General features: G+C 39.7%; 2 protein-coding genes and 1 long non-coding RNA gene across 6 annotated transcripts in view; 2 read left to right on the forward strand and 1 right to left on the reverse strand.

The window, feature by feature from the left end:
- LOC309510952 (uncharacterized protein) overlaps positions 1-17132 on the reverse strand; it is a 229888-nt gene that overhangs the window by 118839 nt on the left and 93917 nt on the right. The gene's annotated exons all lie outside the window — the stretch shown is intronic.
- LOC309510950 (uncharacterized protein) overlaps positions 1-17132 on the forward strand; it is a 123504-nt gene that overhangs the window by 74623 nt on the left and 31749 nt on the right. The window lies entirely within an intron of this gene.
- On the forward strand, positions 10501-12122 carry LOC309511004. The gene is made up of 4 exons (XR_014210464.1): positions 10501-10965; positions 11138-11238; positions 11389-11492; positions 11774-12122. It is a non-coding gene; the product is annotated as an uncharacterized lncRNA (long non-coding RNA).

Below are 17132 nucleotides of genomic sequence, written 5' to 3' on the forward strand. Positions count from 1 at the left end.
ATGAGGCTGCTGAGCGGGAGCAGTCTAAAAAGAGCGCTGAGCACCGCGCCACTCAGAAACAGAGCGTTTCCTCCCGTGCTCCCCCACAAAAATCTCGGGGACACGGAGGGCGCTCTCAAACCCAGCAGTCTTCGAGGGGTAAAACGGATCTGCGGACCGTTATTACCGCCAAGAAGGCTGCTGGGGAAAAGTCCTGATGTCTGAGGGCTCAGGACAAATGAGGGTAGTCCCCCCGAAGCAGAGCGGTTAACACCTCTTTTCACGGTGCCCGTCTCTCTTCGGTGCCCTCAGGGGACCGTTCTGCCAACCCTGCCACCTCTGGTGTTAGAGGGCGCAGCGGTCTCCGGCGAGCACATATCTCAAGGTCCACCCGGAAACGTAGTGGCCTTGGGATGCCCGCCCCCTCTGAGGAGGGTGCTAGAGCAGTCTGTTTGGTCGTTCCCTGCCGGTGTGCCGTTACAGGGCGACGAACCGACTACTCAACAGCAGGAGAAAAATACGGTGCCGTCTCTCTTCGGTGCCCTCAGGGGACCGTTCTGCCAACCCTGCCGCCTCCGGTGTTACAGGGCGCAGCGGTCTCTGGCGAGCACATATCTCAAGGTCCACCCGGAAACGTAGTGGCCTCGGGATGCCCGCCCCCTCTGAGGAGGGTGCTGGAGCAGTCTGTTTGGTCGTTCCCTGCCGGTGCGCCGTTACAGGGCGACGAACCGACTACTCAACAGCAACAAAATCCAGAAACCAGTCTCGAGAGACTGGTACCTCTAGTAGAATATTTGACAGCGTGGAAGCTACTGTCAAATGTTTCTCGTTGGGTCCTGCAGACCGTGGAAAAAGGGTATTAGATACAATTCTATTAACGCCCACCGCGGTTTATGGGGGTCCTGCCCACAGTGGTGGGCCCCGAGCAGGTTCTGGTTGTGGAACATGAAGTAAACACTCTGTTAGAGAAAGGGGCCATAGAATATGTACCCCCCTCCAACAGGGAAACCGGGTTTTACAGCCGGTACTTCATAGTTCCAAAAAAGGACGGGGGATTGCGTCCCATTTTAGATCTTCGAGTTCTGTACGAGTCAGCCATGCAGCTCAAGTTCAAAATGTTAACCTTGAGACAAATCGTGCCACAGATCAGGTCCGAGGACTGGTTTGTCACGATAGACCTCAAGGACGCATATTCCATCCGTCCGTGTCATTGGAAGTTCCTGAGGTTTGCTTTCGGGGGCAAAGCATACCAATATCGAGATCTTCCATTCGGCCTGGCTTTATCACCCCGCACTTTCACCAAATGCGTGGATGCAGCTCTGGCGCCTCTGCGCCTCCGGGGTATTCGCATCACGAACTACATCGACGATTGGTTGATTTTAGCTCAGTCGCATTAGATGGCGGTTCAACATCGAGATGTTGTTCTCGCCCATATGAAAGAGTTGGGGTTACGGCTGAACGCCAAGAAGAGTGTGCTTTCTCCATTTTAGAGGACCACTTTTTTAGGCGTGGTTTGGGATTCAGTGTCGATGCAGGCGCGCCTGTCATCGCCACGCTTCGATTCCATCCTGGCAGCTGTGAGAAGTGTAAAGCTAGGCCAGCTACTCACTGTCAAACAGTTCCAGAGACTGTTGGGTTTCATGGCAGCAGCTTCCAACGGGATACCTTTTGGACTGCTGCACATGAGGCCCCTGCAGTGGTGGCTCAGGACCAGAGGGTTTTTCCCCGAGGGGCAACCCATTTCGCACAATCAAGGTCACGCGGTGATGCCTACGTGCCTTGGTTATGTGGAAGAAACCTTGGTTCCTGTCCCAGGGCCCAGTGCTGGGAGCTCCTTGTCGTCGCAAACTGCTAACGACGGATGCTTCCCTCACGGGTTGGGGAGCGATCCTGAGGGTCGCTCATCTCAAGGTCTGTGGGAAGACCATCATCGTTCCTGGCATTCTATAGCCTAGAGATGTTAGCTGTCTTCCGGGCTCTGAGGAGCTTTATCACAGGTCTCAGGGGACACCATGTGTAGTACATACGGACAACACGTCGGTAGTCGCCTATATCAAGGGGGTTTGCGCTGGCATGCCATATCCTCTTGTGGTCCCAGGGGAAGTTGCTGTCACTCAAGGCAGCCTACATCCCCGGGGTCCAGAATATAGGAGCAGACACTCTGTCGAGACAGGGGCCGAGGCCCGGGGAATGGTGGCTCCACCCCCGAGGTGGTGGAGCTGATATGGAAATTATAAGTGGATCTGTTTGCGTCTCGAGAGACGTCTCACTGTCCACTTTGGTTCTCCTTCACGCATCCAGCTCCTCTGGGACTGGATGCTATGGTACAGACGTGGCCGAGGCTACGTCTGTACGCCTTTCCCCCAGTTGCTCTGCTCCCGGGAGTTCTGGAAAGAGTTCGCAGGGACCGGGTTTGCCTGCTTTTTATAGCCCCGCGCTGGCCGGGCAGAGTATGGTTTCCCGATCTTGTGTCCCTCCTCGACGGGCATCCTCTGGAGCTACCCGTCAGGAGGGACCTTCTGTCCCAAGCAGGGGGCTCAATATTTCACCCCCGCCCAGAACTGTGGAACCTGTGGGCTTGGCCTCTGAGGGGGCCCAGCTCATAGAGTCAGGTCTCTCAACTGAGGTTGTTGAGACCATTCTACAGTCCAAGCTCCCTCCACGAGGAAACTTTATGCCCTGAACTGAAGAGTATTCACCTCTTTGTGTAGTGACCGTCGGTTGGATCCAGTCAACTGCCCAATTGGTACAGTTCTGGAGTTCCTGCAGGACCGGTTCACTGCAGGTCTGACCCCGTCCACTTTAAAGGTTTATGTGGCGGCCGTAGGTGCTTACCACAGTCCTTTGGGTGGAATGTCTGTGAGGAAAGACCCTTTGGTATCTCGTTTCCCTCGTGGCACTTGGAGGTCCTCCTCCCTTTCGAAATCGGACCAGGAGGCGAATAATTTGCTTTGCCCTGTTCGGGCGTTAGACGCGTATGTCCACAGAGCTGCCCTGTGGCGTAAAAGTGACTTTTGCTCCCCTAACAAGGGAGGTCCAGTGTCTAAGCAAAGGATGAGCAAGTGGGTGGTTGAGACTATCTCACTGGCTTATGAGGCGGCTGGACAGCCTTCTCCTTTGGCTGTCCGGTCGCTCTCTACTAGGAGTATGGCGGCCTCTAAGGCCCTTATATCAGGAGTATCGTTACAGGACGTCTGTGATGCGGCAGGCTGGTCCTCACCGCACACCTTCGTCAGGTTCTACTCTCTGGATTTAGACTCTACTCCAGGGTCTCATGTTTTGTCTTCTTAGTGCTGCTCACATGATTACACACAGGACAGACATTTGTAGCTATGGGGGCGTTGGTATAGACGTTCCCATAGCGTCAGTTTTCGACGCAACGGGAGTTCCCTTGAAAGGGAACGCCTCGGTTACGACTGTAACCTCGGTTCCCTGAAGAGGGAACGAGCGTTGCGTCGCCCTGCCATATCTCCTTCATGCCTGTCAGCTCGACTTCAGACTTTTACGAAGCTTTCGTTTTCTGTTTTGGGCCGGCTTTTATAGTTTCCTGGTACGTGACGTCACCCGCCTCTGACGTTCCGCCACACCATTGGACTGATTTTACATGTGCTTCAAGACGTCATCACGCAAAGCGTTCCCATAGCGTCAGTTTTCGACGCAACGCTCGTTCCCTCTTCAGGGAACCGAGGTTACAGTCGTAACCGAGGCGTTTTCTCTTTCTTATTTTCTTATTTAAATCTCGTTTTTGAAAAACACCCCTGAAAAAAAGGCGAATCTCCACATAACACCAACTGTGACGCAACAGTCGGGATCATTAATATGTACGCCTCCAAAAATTTGCATTAGTGGTGGAAATTTTGATTCTTTCCAGAGACTCGTTCATTTTCAGTTCGTTCACCAAAATGATTCGTTCAGATTCGTTCACTGATTCGTTCAGTGATAATTTCTTCATATTACATATATACTGCAGCAGGTGGCGAAAAAGAGTGTATTTTATGCTATGTTTTAACGAACGTATTTATTGTTACAGAAAAACTGATTTGGCTTTGTTAAAATTTGTGCCTTATTTACTAAATTAATAAAATAAGTCTAAATAAGAGGTTCAGATGACCAAACCAAGGTTTTCTTGCATAATTAACATTTTAATTGTTTGGTCAGACATACACATTTATAAATCTGGGATTATATTAAACGTTGAGTTATGTTATGTATGTTAAATATGATAAACAATTATATGCACACCTATAACTGCGCTTTGAATGAGATTTAATCACATGCTAAATGACCGATCTACCCAGTACTCTCATTCACGAACGAAATGTACCAGTTTGATCAATTCGTTCACGAACGAGATCTCTCTCTCTTGTTCAGACTCGAAACAGAGCGATCTCGGTCAGTGATGGGCGTATTCGTTCAGTAGATCCAACCAATTACATGCCCCTTCACAGCCCGAACTGAAATGCTATTTGCTGACGTTACGCAAATGTGACCTAACCAATACTGTCATATTTTTTGGTTTGTTTTAGTTTTTAGAGAAGTGCATATGACATTAATAAAACGTAATTAATTCATTTTTGATAATACAAAATGAACACAAGTAGTAAAGTAAATTTTTCAAAGTGCAAAATACCACAAAACTCATTAAAACACACAAACAAAAGAAAAGAAAAGCAGGTAAAGAGAAGTGTAAATTTAAATCAAGTAAACAGTCAAGTACAAAATGACAATGTTAATTTGTCTTTGTAAGCCTATATTTAACCATGCTTGCGTTATTAAATTGTTTTCATTACAATGGTAAAGTGTAAATTTCCTTCTTTGATGCAAATATGCTGACTACACAAACCCAGCTCTATCGGTTCGCCATCATTATCGTTCAAACAATTGGTTCTTTTCGTTCACGAACGACATGTACCAGTTCGTTCACAAGAAGATCTCTCTCTCTCTCTCGTTCGGGTTCAGACTCAAAAGCAACTCGGTCACAGTCAGTGAAGGGCGTATTCGTTCACTACATCCAACAAATCACATGCTCCGTCACATCTCATACTCGGCTATTGGCAGAGCCCGTCTACGGAGAGCCTTGGCACTTCCTATTAGCCCCATTGTATCGATCTTGGTTGCAGTTCCATTAGAATTCCACTGGAGGTGATCGCGGGCGAGTGCAGACTGAATGGGAGTCAATGGGGCTAGACGGCTAAATGTGTCTCTTTCACCCGATTGCCGTTGAGAAATCTCAGATTTTATTGTAGGTTTTGCAAGTTCAACATGGGTTATAGGTCGAAAGTTGAATGAACGAGTACTTATTTCTTTTCGATTTCTTACAGGTTGAGTTGTTGTTGCCCATAACACGCTAGCATTCTGCTAATGACGTCAGCATTCTGACGTCATTGACATTTTAAAAGACTTTTTAAATCAAATAAGTGACTCTAAAAAAATCTAACACCCAGCAATGTGTAATTTCTTTGCATCTCCTTTCGAATACAACATTCAAATTACTAGACAAAAAATTATATCCTGAGAAAAGTGGATTTTGAGGGTTTTTCGCCATAGACCTCCATTCATTCTGCACTCGCCTGCGAGCGCCCCCGCATGGACAGAGACGTGTTACTGCAGCCAGTCCAGAAACCGGAAGTAAGCAGAGAGTGCCAATTCTCTTCCTATTAGACATTCTCAGCTATCCGATTGTTAAGTCTGACGTCACGCGTGACGTTTAGCCTTTTCCGGGTCCAAACGCTCCTCTCGTCCAGAAATAACAATGGTGGAACCTGTAAATTTATTTACGATCACGTCCTTCTTAGTGAGGCACCCTTGGCGGTCAAAAAGTGTTTAAATTCCTTTAACACCAACAGAGTGGTTAGTGTAGCTCATCACTCAGGTGACATAATTAAGGGTAGAGTCCAGGCATCAATGAAAAAGAAGATTTACGAGGTTGAAGTGAGTTTGCTCGGGACACGGGACACAGCACTGCGGCATTGTAAAAACACTCAATAATAACCAAAACACTAGCGAAAGCGGTAGGTAGGTAGAGAGGACCTGGACTTTGGACCCGGAAAGAGTATTATCGGAGAGTGGTTACGTCACGACTTAACAACCGAATTGGCTTGAGGTTTAGTCATTCTTGACAGGTTGAAAACACAGAGCTACCCGGTTCACTGAGCTGCGCATGCGCTGCTAATAGCGCCGCGCGGCTGTGGAGGGAGGAATTTCAGTGAACGAGAAATATGAGTCAATGGATTACGTGAACGAGAACGATTCGTTCACCTAAAAGATTCGTTCAAAAAGAACGATTCGTTCACGAACGTAACATCACTAATTTGCATATGCCAGCCCATGTTCAAGGCCAGGCGAAACTGCGCAGCCGAATCATCAGAAGTTCTGCAGGTGAAGGATCATAGGGAAAATGGCAGATCCATCTCTAATCTATCTATCTATAATCGGATACTGCTACAGTTTAATTCGAAGTTGTTAGTTTGCTCTGCCCATTTCACCACGGACTGTTTTTCTAACCTGGAACAATATCAAGCAGCCAGGCTTCTCTCGGCGTCTCAAACGGACGAAGGGGGCGATTTCAACTAACGTTATATTCCCGCAAGCGGTAAGTAGTGATTTTATTAACGATAATTTACACTGTGTTATCTAGATCCAGCGCGATATTGTTTTTTCCTCGAGAGACATCATGGCTTGCAAACGAGCGAACGAAGCATGGCAGTTGCTCAGTGTTTGGATGTACAAATGAACACAAAAATATTTGTTTAGCTCCTTCATCCGAGCCTCTGGAGAACCAGTGGGTTATGTGAATTTCTGATGTGTAATTGTTCAAGTTCAGACAGATAATCTTTCTCTCAAAGTCGTTCAACACTGTTTATGCATCAGTAAATCGCGTTGCAGTGATAAGATCTTCATTCACGCGATCAACAGGCTGTCATCTGCTCAATGGTCATCACTGCAACCTTTTATGTGATGGGAATAGATTTAAATACTTAAAAAACTTCTCATGATTCGTTAATCCCGATAGCTGTAATAGTAAAAACGTATAAAAGCTGTAATAGTAAAAGTTTTCCAGATAGCTCGAATGCCAGATTTCATATGCAAGCATGTCAGCCAATCACAGCAGTGGGCGTTTACATTGAAGTCTCACAGCAGCAGAGGTGGGAGTAAGTCACACATGTGCAAGTCACAAGCAAGTCTCAAGTCTTAACCTTCAAGTCTCAAGCAAGTCCAAGTCAATTTTGTGAAAAGCAAGTCAAGTCCAAGTCAAGTCACTGCTTTATGTCAAGCAAGTCAAGTCAAGTCGTAGCTTGGGTCACAAGTCACTGGCAAATCATACAAACATTTGATGATTTCACTGAATTTATATACTAAAATAAGTTAAAACTACAGAAGTTGTGGACTATGGTTTTATTTGCAACATTTTTTTTTTAAATATGCATTTCCGCATACAGCTGAGTGGTTACTACAATAACAATCTAAAAAATGAAAAATAAATAAAATTTCAAACTACATAGCCTAAAATGTAAATGTAACTGAAATTAGGCCAACATTAAAGCGTGAAAAAATAAATATGCCTCAAACATTGCAGAAGACCATTAAAAGGTATTAAACAATTCACAATTCAAGTATAATGGTTCCTATGCCACCAAATGGCATTCTTCAAACTGGCATCCCCTTTATATAAGTTATATATTTTTAATTATGAAGTTAAAACCGCCAATAGGTGGCGCCAAATCACCGTCTTAATGTACGAGTCATAGAATTCATTCAACTGATTTGTTCAAAACGGCAGATTGGTTCTGGAACTAAGCAACTAGGCCACTGAATCACAAATACGCATAACTCTTTCTGTGGCTTGTTTGGAATTATTGTCATTGGAGAAATAGAGCAAAAACAGAGAATATTTGGAATATTATGTCTAAAATGTCACATCACAATATTCACTCTTTTTTAACTGAACTGTTTTATAAAATCATTATCACATTTGCAATCGCGCCAATATTCTGGAAATATTTTTTTAATCCCATATGTTATAGGCTAATTATAAAAATAACTCATACTAGGGCAATTTTTCCACCACATTTTGAATTTTGGGTGCATATTAATTCTGCTGGCATTTTGCCCCCAAACCCCTGATAACATCTAACCCTGCTTTAAGAGAAACATAAAACAGGACAAAACATTAACAGTTTTCTATGTTGTTTTTTGTCATTGGAAAGAACGACATATTTGGCTTTAAAGCATGATTGGAAAGAAATGTGGCAAATGTTATACAAAACATATGCCATCATTAATTATCATTTGAATATTGACAACATTAAGCTACATTTGAAAACATAATTGTGTATAAAGAGGCATGCTGTTTTTACCAATATTCTCTCTAGATTTAAAGATAGTCAAATTAACTATAACAAACAGGTTAAACAAGCCTTACTTTTAGACGTGGTGAATGAAGTTCGACTGTTCGAGGTTGTGATGGTCGTCCGATATCCCTTGCCTGTTATTATGCGTACAGCAAATCTTCTTTTATGAATATGGTCAATTTCTAGTGTTTATATCCAAAAAGAAACGATGCTGGGAGATGTTATTGTATTTAGCGCGCGCTCACCGCGATGTATGTGTTTCCTGTGCTTGTGTAGCGTCACGCAATCGCGCAGAATCTGATGACTGGCGTCAATGGTTCCGTTGCTTTCATTTTGTTCATCAATTGATGTTGCGATGATTTATATAAAAATGTATATCAAGTCATTCTCGAGTCATACAGTTCAAGTCAAGTCAAGTCTCGAGTCATTGGATCTCAAGTCAAAGTCAAGTCGAGTCATTTTCTTAATTTAGTCAAGCAAGTCTCAAGTCCTTAAATTTGCGACTCGAGTCTGACTCGAGTCAAGTCATGTGACTCGAGTCCCCCATCTCTGCACAGCAGACACGCCCCTTCAAACAGAGCGTTCAAATCAGGGGATGAAATCAGGCTAGGAAATATGCCTTTTATTTCTAAATTATAACAACTTTTGATCTAAAAAACATACTAACATTATAAGGGCACCCCAGGAAACATTCTAAAATAATAAAATAATCCATTCTAGGGCACCTTTAACTTAAAGTAAGTACACTTTCATCACAATATTTATAAACACACTTAAGTGTATTTTTAAAAATGCACTTTGTAATAATGTCTAATTAAGCTTGACTTAAAGAAAGTACACTTCATCACAATATTTATAAACACACTTAAGTACAATTTTTACAAATGCACTTTGTAATAATATCTAATTAAGTTTAATCTAAAGTAAGTACACTTTCATCACAATATTTCTTAACACACTTAAATACATTTTTTAAAAATGCACTTTGTAATAATGTCTAATTAAGTTTTACTTAAAGAAAGTACACTTTTATCATGATATTTATAAACACACTTAAGTGCACTTTTTACGAATGCACTTTGTAATAATATCTAATTAAGTTTAACTTAAAGTAAGTACTCTTTCATCACAATATTTATAAACACACTTAAGTGCATTTTTAAAAATGCACTTTGTAATAATGTCTAATTAAGTTTAATTTAAAGTAAGTACACTTTCATCACAATATTTCTTAACACACTTAAGTACACTTTTTACAAATGCACTTTGTAATAATATCTAATTAAGTTTACTTTAAAGTAAGAACACTTTCATCACAATATTTCTTAACACACTTAAATACACTTTTTAAAAATGCACTTTGTAATAATGTCTAATTAAGCTTAACTTAAAGAAAGTACACTTTCATCATAATTTTTATAAACACACTTAAGTGCATTTTTACAAATGCACTTTTTAATAATGTCTAATTAAATGTTACTTAAAGAAAGAACACTTTCATGGCAATATTTATCAACACACTTAAGTGCATGTTTTAAAAAATGCACTTTGTAATGTGTACTAAGTTTTACTTAAACATACATTTTAAATAATTATGATTTATAGTGTTTTAAATTTATTAAAGTTATTAAAGGAAATTTATTTTGATGTATTGACTAATATATACTAAATAAAATAACAGTTTTAATGGAAAACATGGAAAATAATTGATTTTAATTCCAACTCAAGTGTGTTGTCCAAAATTAATTTGTTAATGTATTTTAAATGTGTTTTGTCTATAATATATACTGTGTGCATTATGCAGTTGAAATGTATTTTTCCAATACATCTGCTTATACAGTATAATCCAGTACAACTTATTGTTGACATTTTTATCACCAGCCCTTACTATGAACTCAACTAGTGTCAGCTTTCTACATAATATTTGAAAATAAAATGTAATATAAGAGAGGAGCCTAATAGTAATGTGTTGTAGCTACTTTACATCTGTGAACATAATACTTTCAATATCATTATGTTGTTCTAAGTCAATTAAACACACATTTAATTGTATTAATTGCGAGCAAAAGTTAAACAAATGTAAACAAAATTAATTTGCATTTAAATTCAGTTAAAATACATTTAATTTTAATCACACTACACTACATTGGAAAAAATGGGAGGTGGGAGGTGAATGAATCATGTTTTCAATAATTTATATATGATTGCACTCATTGCATTCTAATAATGTCTTACATTGTAATGTGAGGAAGGCGTGTGTGGTCGTGTTCGAGGAATTTGGTTGCTGATTTTTAAAAAAAACGAAGTTATTTTAAACAAGCTAGCACTACACAAAATTTGCTGAATGCTGATCCAATATTGTAACACTCGAAGACGTTTATATACATTTAATACAAATAATCAATCTTATAACCACCATAAATATTTAATATATTACCCACCTCTAGAAAAAAATGCTTGTAAAGTTTTCAATTTCATTTTGTATTTAAAGAGTTGTTCAATTACTATTTGTTTTGGAATATGTAATATTTTTTGTGTTTATCTGGATTTAAACATTGATTTTGCAGGATCAGTTCATATTTGTTATTGGAGATACAGTGCAAGCGGTGTGGAATCACAGACCTGTATTGATGAGGTGATGTTACAAGATTTATCATGACAGCACATCCTGATCAAGCTAAAACACTACTTTCAAGTCACTAACTATCCCTATAGCTTTTAAATGATTTGAATCTTTTGCATGTGCAAGTAATAAATTCCCACCTGTGCATTCACTCATGCCCCTATAATCATCATATATTTTATAGGTAACAAACCAAAGGAAGAAGGCTTGCAGCATTGCTGTGTCAACCGTGGTAAATACAGGAACAGGAACATCCTTCATGAAGATGTGGGGCAAGCTTAAAATGTAAGAATACCTTTCTTAATTTGCATTGGTCCTGGGTTTGCATGGGTCATACCGTCATACAGTATATCTATATTTGTGTAATTGATAAAGTTATGCTTAATTCCCTGTAAAGTAGCAATAAAAAGGTTCTCTATTTTTAATCACTTTAAGCCCAGTGTCAGTAAAGATGGCGTAGTCAGTGGAATCCTGGTGTTTGTGGGAAATAGAAGGAACCTTGCCCAGCTTTCTACTACGATGTGGCCCTGGTGACTGAGGTAATCAATCACATCACACAATTTATCAACAGTTAACAGTCAAAAGTTTACATACACCTTGCAGAATAAACTGCTTCATCAGGGTAGTACTAAATAAAAATAAAACGTATACATTTTTGTGATCCCTATTATTGCTAAAATTGTTAACATTTTGCAGATACTGCAAGGTGTATATCAACTTTGAAGCGCAACCGTATCTCTTTCATTCAATTGAGCCAAATATAATAATGGACTGGATCTGTATTATAAACAAATTTTCTGTTTTTGTTTTTTTCCTCAAGGCATTTTTTCTGACTTTCCTGCATCTTTGAAACATTTCCATTCTATTAAGATGTTAACGTTCATAGACCTTTAGCGCATTCAAATGTATTGAGTTCAAATTAAAACGTGATATCAATATTGCGTAAAACACGTCATTACCGAATTCAGGGGTGTTTAATAACTTCAATAGTTATCAAGCACCAGCTGATTTAAGTTTTTCTTCAAACAAAGAGACAAAAGTAATTTTCTCATAAATCATCGTACACGGATGCACTGTGTTTTGTTGTATGCACAGATTTTGAGGGTCACTTTATAGAAAGATGTGTCCTTGTCTTTGTTTCATGGCATTTTTTATTTAATAACATACATTTCAACATTCAAAACGCACATTCGCAACTCTTGTAAATGTTTTTCTTTTGCTGTAGATTAGGTGTAGACAACAAAAGATGGAGCATAATACAAGTAATGGCGGAAACGCTCACAAACAGCCCACTTTAACGCCAGAAATTCCAGCTTACCCGAATGCATGTGGTAATTTTTCTCTGGGGCAAAATCTTCAAAACTGCTGCTGTGGACCAAGTTGTCATCTAAGTAGGGTTGACATATTGTATCCCTAAGGCCTAACAAGCAGCTTTCCATACTTCTTTGGAACTCGGCTGGTGCCGAACTCAGCCCAAATGGAATGCGTATCCATTGGTACAGCCCCCATGGTGTTATAAATGCTGATAGCGGCTGGCTCTCCTCATCCAGGAAGCCCTGGTGGTATGCCTTCCCTTGGTCCAAAACAGTAAACCATGTGCTTCCACTTAATGCATCCAGCATGTCTTGTATCTTAGGGATTGGGTGGCGATTGGGCACTGATTTCTGGTTTAGCTCCCGGTAGTCGCAACATAACCGAAGACTGCCGTCTTTTTTCTCACGCAGACTACTGGAGATGAGTATGCCGACCTGGAGGGAACCACCCAACCTTTATTTAACAAGTCTTGCAAGTACTCCTTGACCTCATCATGCAAGGGCTTTGGGACAGATATATAAGTTTTCTGCACAGGCCTCGTGTCATGAAGTGTGATGTGCATCTTTAATGATGGAATGCAACCAATGTCGTCATCATTGTAAGCAAAAGCTTGACACTCATCCCTCAGTACTTTTCTCACAGCCTCCTGCTGAGCTTTTGTGAGATGGTCCAGATTCACAGGGGGATCCCATGCTGGTGGCGGTGATTTGCCTCTTGAATTAGTAGTGGTACTTTCAGGGGCTGACTCACAAGTTTGGGCTGGATCTGTATTATAAACAAATTTTCTGTTTTTGTTTTTTTCCTCAAGGCATTTTTTCTGACTTTCCTGCATCTTTGAAACATTTCCATTCTATTAAGATGTTAACGTTCATAGACCTTTAGCGCATTCAAATGTATTGAGTTCAAATTAAAACGTGATATCAATATTGCGTAAAACACGTCATTACCGAATTCAGGGGTGTTTAATAACTTCAATAGTTATCAAGCACCAGCTGATTTAAGTTTTTCTTCAAACAAAGAGACAAAAGTAATTTTCTCATAAATCATCGTACACGGATGCACTGTGTTTTGTTGTATGCACAGATTTTGAGGGTCACTTTATAGAAAGATGTGTCCTTGTCTTTGTTTCATGGCATTTTTTATTTAATAACATACATTTCAACATTCAAAACGCACATTCGCAACTCTTGTAAATGTTTTTCTTTTGCTGTAGATTAGGTGGTGCAGGCAACAGAAATTTCTACCAGCTGCCGACATTCTAGGAAGTCTGTTTTTCAAAGTGTCAGGAAAATAGACACGCTACAATAGATTGATGTTAAAAATTGTTAAACAATTTCAAAACAGGGTGTTTCAGAAGAAATGCAAACAAAATCAAAGATGCATAAAAACAAAGGTGTCCAAAATGTTACATGCTAATATTTGGTCTTGTTTCAGAGTCGGCATGCTCCGGTGAAAACTGTGTGACTTGTGTGAACTTCGATGAGGCCGAGAACAATAGCACTGTTAAACATGCGGTGCAATAACAATGTTCGATATAAACAAGAATCCAACTCTAATGCGACTGAGCTTGTTTCACATATAACTGTTGATATATATATATACTGTGTATAATAGTTAGATAATGTATCTAACAATTGAAATTTACGATATGTTAAAACATTTTGGCATTATGCTGATGAGGCCAAAACTGCTTACCACATGTTTTCATAAAAAGAAGAACAATTATTAAGACATAAAACACAACGTCTGTTTTCTGGATCAGGCCTAAAAGACCGATGCCTAAAACTCGGGTGTCAAAGTATTGGTGGGGCCAGAATAAAAAATGAATCACCCCCACACCTTTCACGTAAAAATACCACTTATCAACTGTAATTCATTAGCTTAACTGTTGTTTAGCGACATACACAAAATAACTGTGTATCTATGACTGTGCTGTGAAATGCACCTCTATAAGTGTAATAGTAAGACGAGTTTGAAGTGTAATACTCATCTTTCATGTCGATGTTTCGTAGACATAGCAGAGAGATGTTCTAAAAGAAATATGATTTGTTTAGTCTTAAACACTCTCATGTAGAAGGACTGTCATTTAATTCTCTTTATGCAATATTTGTTCATGTTTTTCATAAATTCCTATATGAACATGTTTACCCACGCTCTGAGACTATATACTTTTTGCAAACTGTACAAAAATTAAAAGAAACAAGATGTAAACGGCGTAATTGACTAGTATGTAAAATGCCAATTACAAACATTCAAAACTGATCACAAGTGACTTTTCTGTATGTTTTAAATGGCTCATGCTGTAATTACTTTTTTATCAAGTTGACCTCTAGAGTTTACTTTTGTGCAATTTAATCTGCAGGGTGCAGTTAGTGTGGAACTTTGTTTAACAGCCTCAAGCTTTAACCCCCTGAGGTCGGCAATCACGTCGGCGTGATCTGCTTGCTTTTTTTGCAAAAAGTGCAAAAGAGGCTCAAAATACTCTGTTGATTTTGATCTTACATACTTGTGTTATACATCATTCGATCCTGTTAAGTGTGTATTTGTTTTGTGTATACTCACAATAAAAACAAAGTGTTGTGCTTTTCGCCAAATAAAGAAAAATAAACATGATGCGAGTTCTACCTTCTCTCTGTCAGTGTAGTCCATTCTGAAACACGTCCGAAAATGATCCGTAACTCAGCGAATACTTCTCACACTGACACGTGAGAAATGTCTTTATGAAGCTTGAATTCTCTTCTTTTAAATGAAGTAATTTATATAAAAAACAAATATTCTCAGTTTATGTAATCCGTTTGAAAGCAAGGAGAGGTATCGTTTTTTCATTATCTTTAATGAGCTGAGGCCGCCACGCCCCCGGCGCTATTCACATGGTAAATAGTTTAGGTGATCTATGCATCGCACACGCCAATCGATCAATGCCATAAAAACACAGTTTCTTTATCAGATTCACTGAGAGTTCATTGTGTTTTGAGTATGGCACGCTTCTCCGGTAAAGACGCCCTTCAGATGATCCAGCGAGGAAGAATTAACCTTTTCCTCAGAGGAAGATTGCAACTCGGACGACGAACGACAGCATTTTCAAGAGCAAATTGATCCCACCGAGGATACAAGTTCGGAGTAAGTTGTTTACTGTTACATAATTCCTTTTCTGATAATATAGAACTCATATGAATTTTCAGACTATATTTTGCCTAGTTTTGGCTAGCTTTTGACATCTTACAGGAATGATTGCCTTACAATATCCCTAACATTCGTGTAGGCTATATGCTCAAGTGTAAACATTTTTTAAATGTGATATTGCTCTTTAAACATATTTGTATATTACATATATTTCACTCAGTTTTGATTAGCTTATGACATTATCATGCTAAAGTACTGCCTTATGCGTAATGTAGCATGTTTGTGAATATCTGCTTAGGTTATATAATGTGATTTAGTGCAAATACATTTCAGCCTCCGGTAAAATATGTGATACTGTCTAAATACATTATATTTTTATATAAATGTTCGGTTTTGGTTAGCCTATGACACGCTTCAATACTGCCTTATGCACAGATGTTTGTGAATACAGGTGTAAATGTTTGAAATGTAGTGATGTGTGTCGTTCGCGAACGATCCGTTCATTGCGTGCGTCACTAAATGCGTGCGGTGTATATAGTGTAGTGGCAATTTTTCATTAAACAATCATCTCTGCATAAAAGACAGTCTGAAATCAAATGATCATTAAAAAGTAATTTATTATCTTGCAAGAGGCCCAATTGCCCCACAGAGGTAGTCAGGTACAGTCTGTGAAGCAAGTGCGACAAGTAGGGAGGGGCAGATTACTCTACTTATACTGTGATTTCTCTCAAGGCCTCTTCACCCATAAATGGGCAAGAGCCTCGCTCAATGCTCTCATTTAGGGCCGAGCTTTAGGTTTAGCTCTCCTAGTCCCAAATTGGATCCCCTCTGACCTTAGGGGTCAAGGGTCCCTTCCAAAACCATGTCTCCCCCTCTCTGCTCGTCCCACAGCAGTTCACATCAATCATTATATTGTAGAATCAGCAGAACACAGCAGCACACATAAGAATTAACCCAGTGTATAAGAGAAAATCAAAAATTCCCATTACAGTCCTCCCTTTTTATCATTCATTGATAACTGAATCAATCAGAACACATTGTTACACACCAATCAACAATAATAATAATAATAATAATAATAATGTACCAAGTTCAAGTTTCACATCACACTTATACTTCTCATTCCTGATTTTCATATAACTGATCACACTCTTAAACTTGTACCAGAAAGATTAAGATTAAAACTATTAGGCAAAACGTTAGAATTAAAACTAGTTTGAAAAAAGATTAAAATGAAATAAGCTCAGGCTATTTTTCCAGGGATAGACCCTTAATTTTAAAGCAAGCAAGTAAAGATTTATCCTGGGACCGGGCTAAATGAACAGGCACTGCTATCGCATTCCCGACGCTATAGGTCGGACCCTCAGTCATCTCAGTATAAACAAGGAAAAGTTTGGTTATATTTAGTAGGAAAAACATCAATTCAACAAAATCCCTTGATTAATCAAACATGTCACAAAAAATACAAGTAAATGTATATAGTATGTAGAAAATCCCTCATTTTTCAAACCCTTTCTTTGTCTGCCATCTCGTAACACGGATGACCACTGCTTTTAACCCTTTTTTTCACATATCCTCGTTCTTTAGAAAAATTAAACATAAGGAAAAAATCAAACAATAATCAAAAGATAAAATAATAAAAATAAAAACATAAAGGAAATCACTTCTCATTTACCACATGTTTCTGTAGCTTCCACTATCTGTATCATAGTCACATTTCCCTCCATCAGTTTCCCCAGAAG

Source organism: Leuciscus leuciscus (genome assembly GCF_965113295.1).
Source record: "Leuciscus leuciscus genome assembly, chromosome: 12".
In the NCBI taxonomy this organism is placed as follows: Eukaryota; Metazoa; Chordata; class Actinopteri; order Cypriniformes; family Leuciscidae; genus Leuciscus; species Leuciscus leuciscus.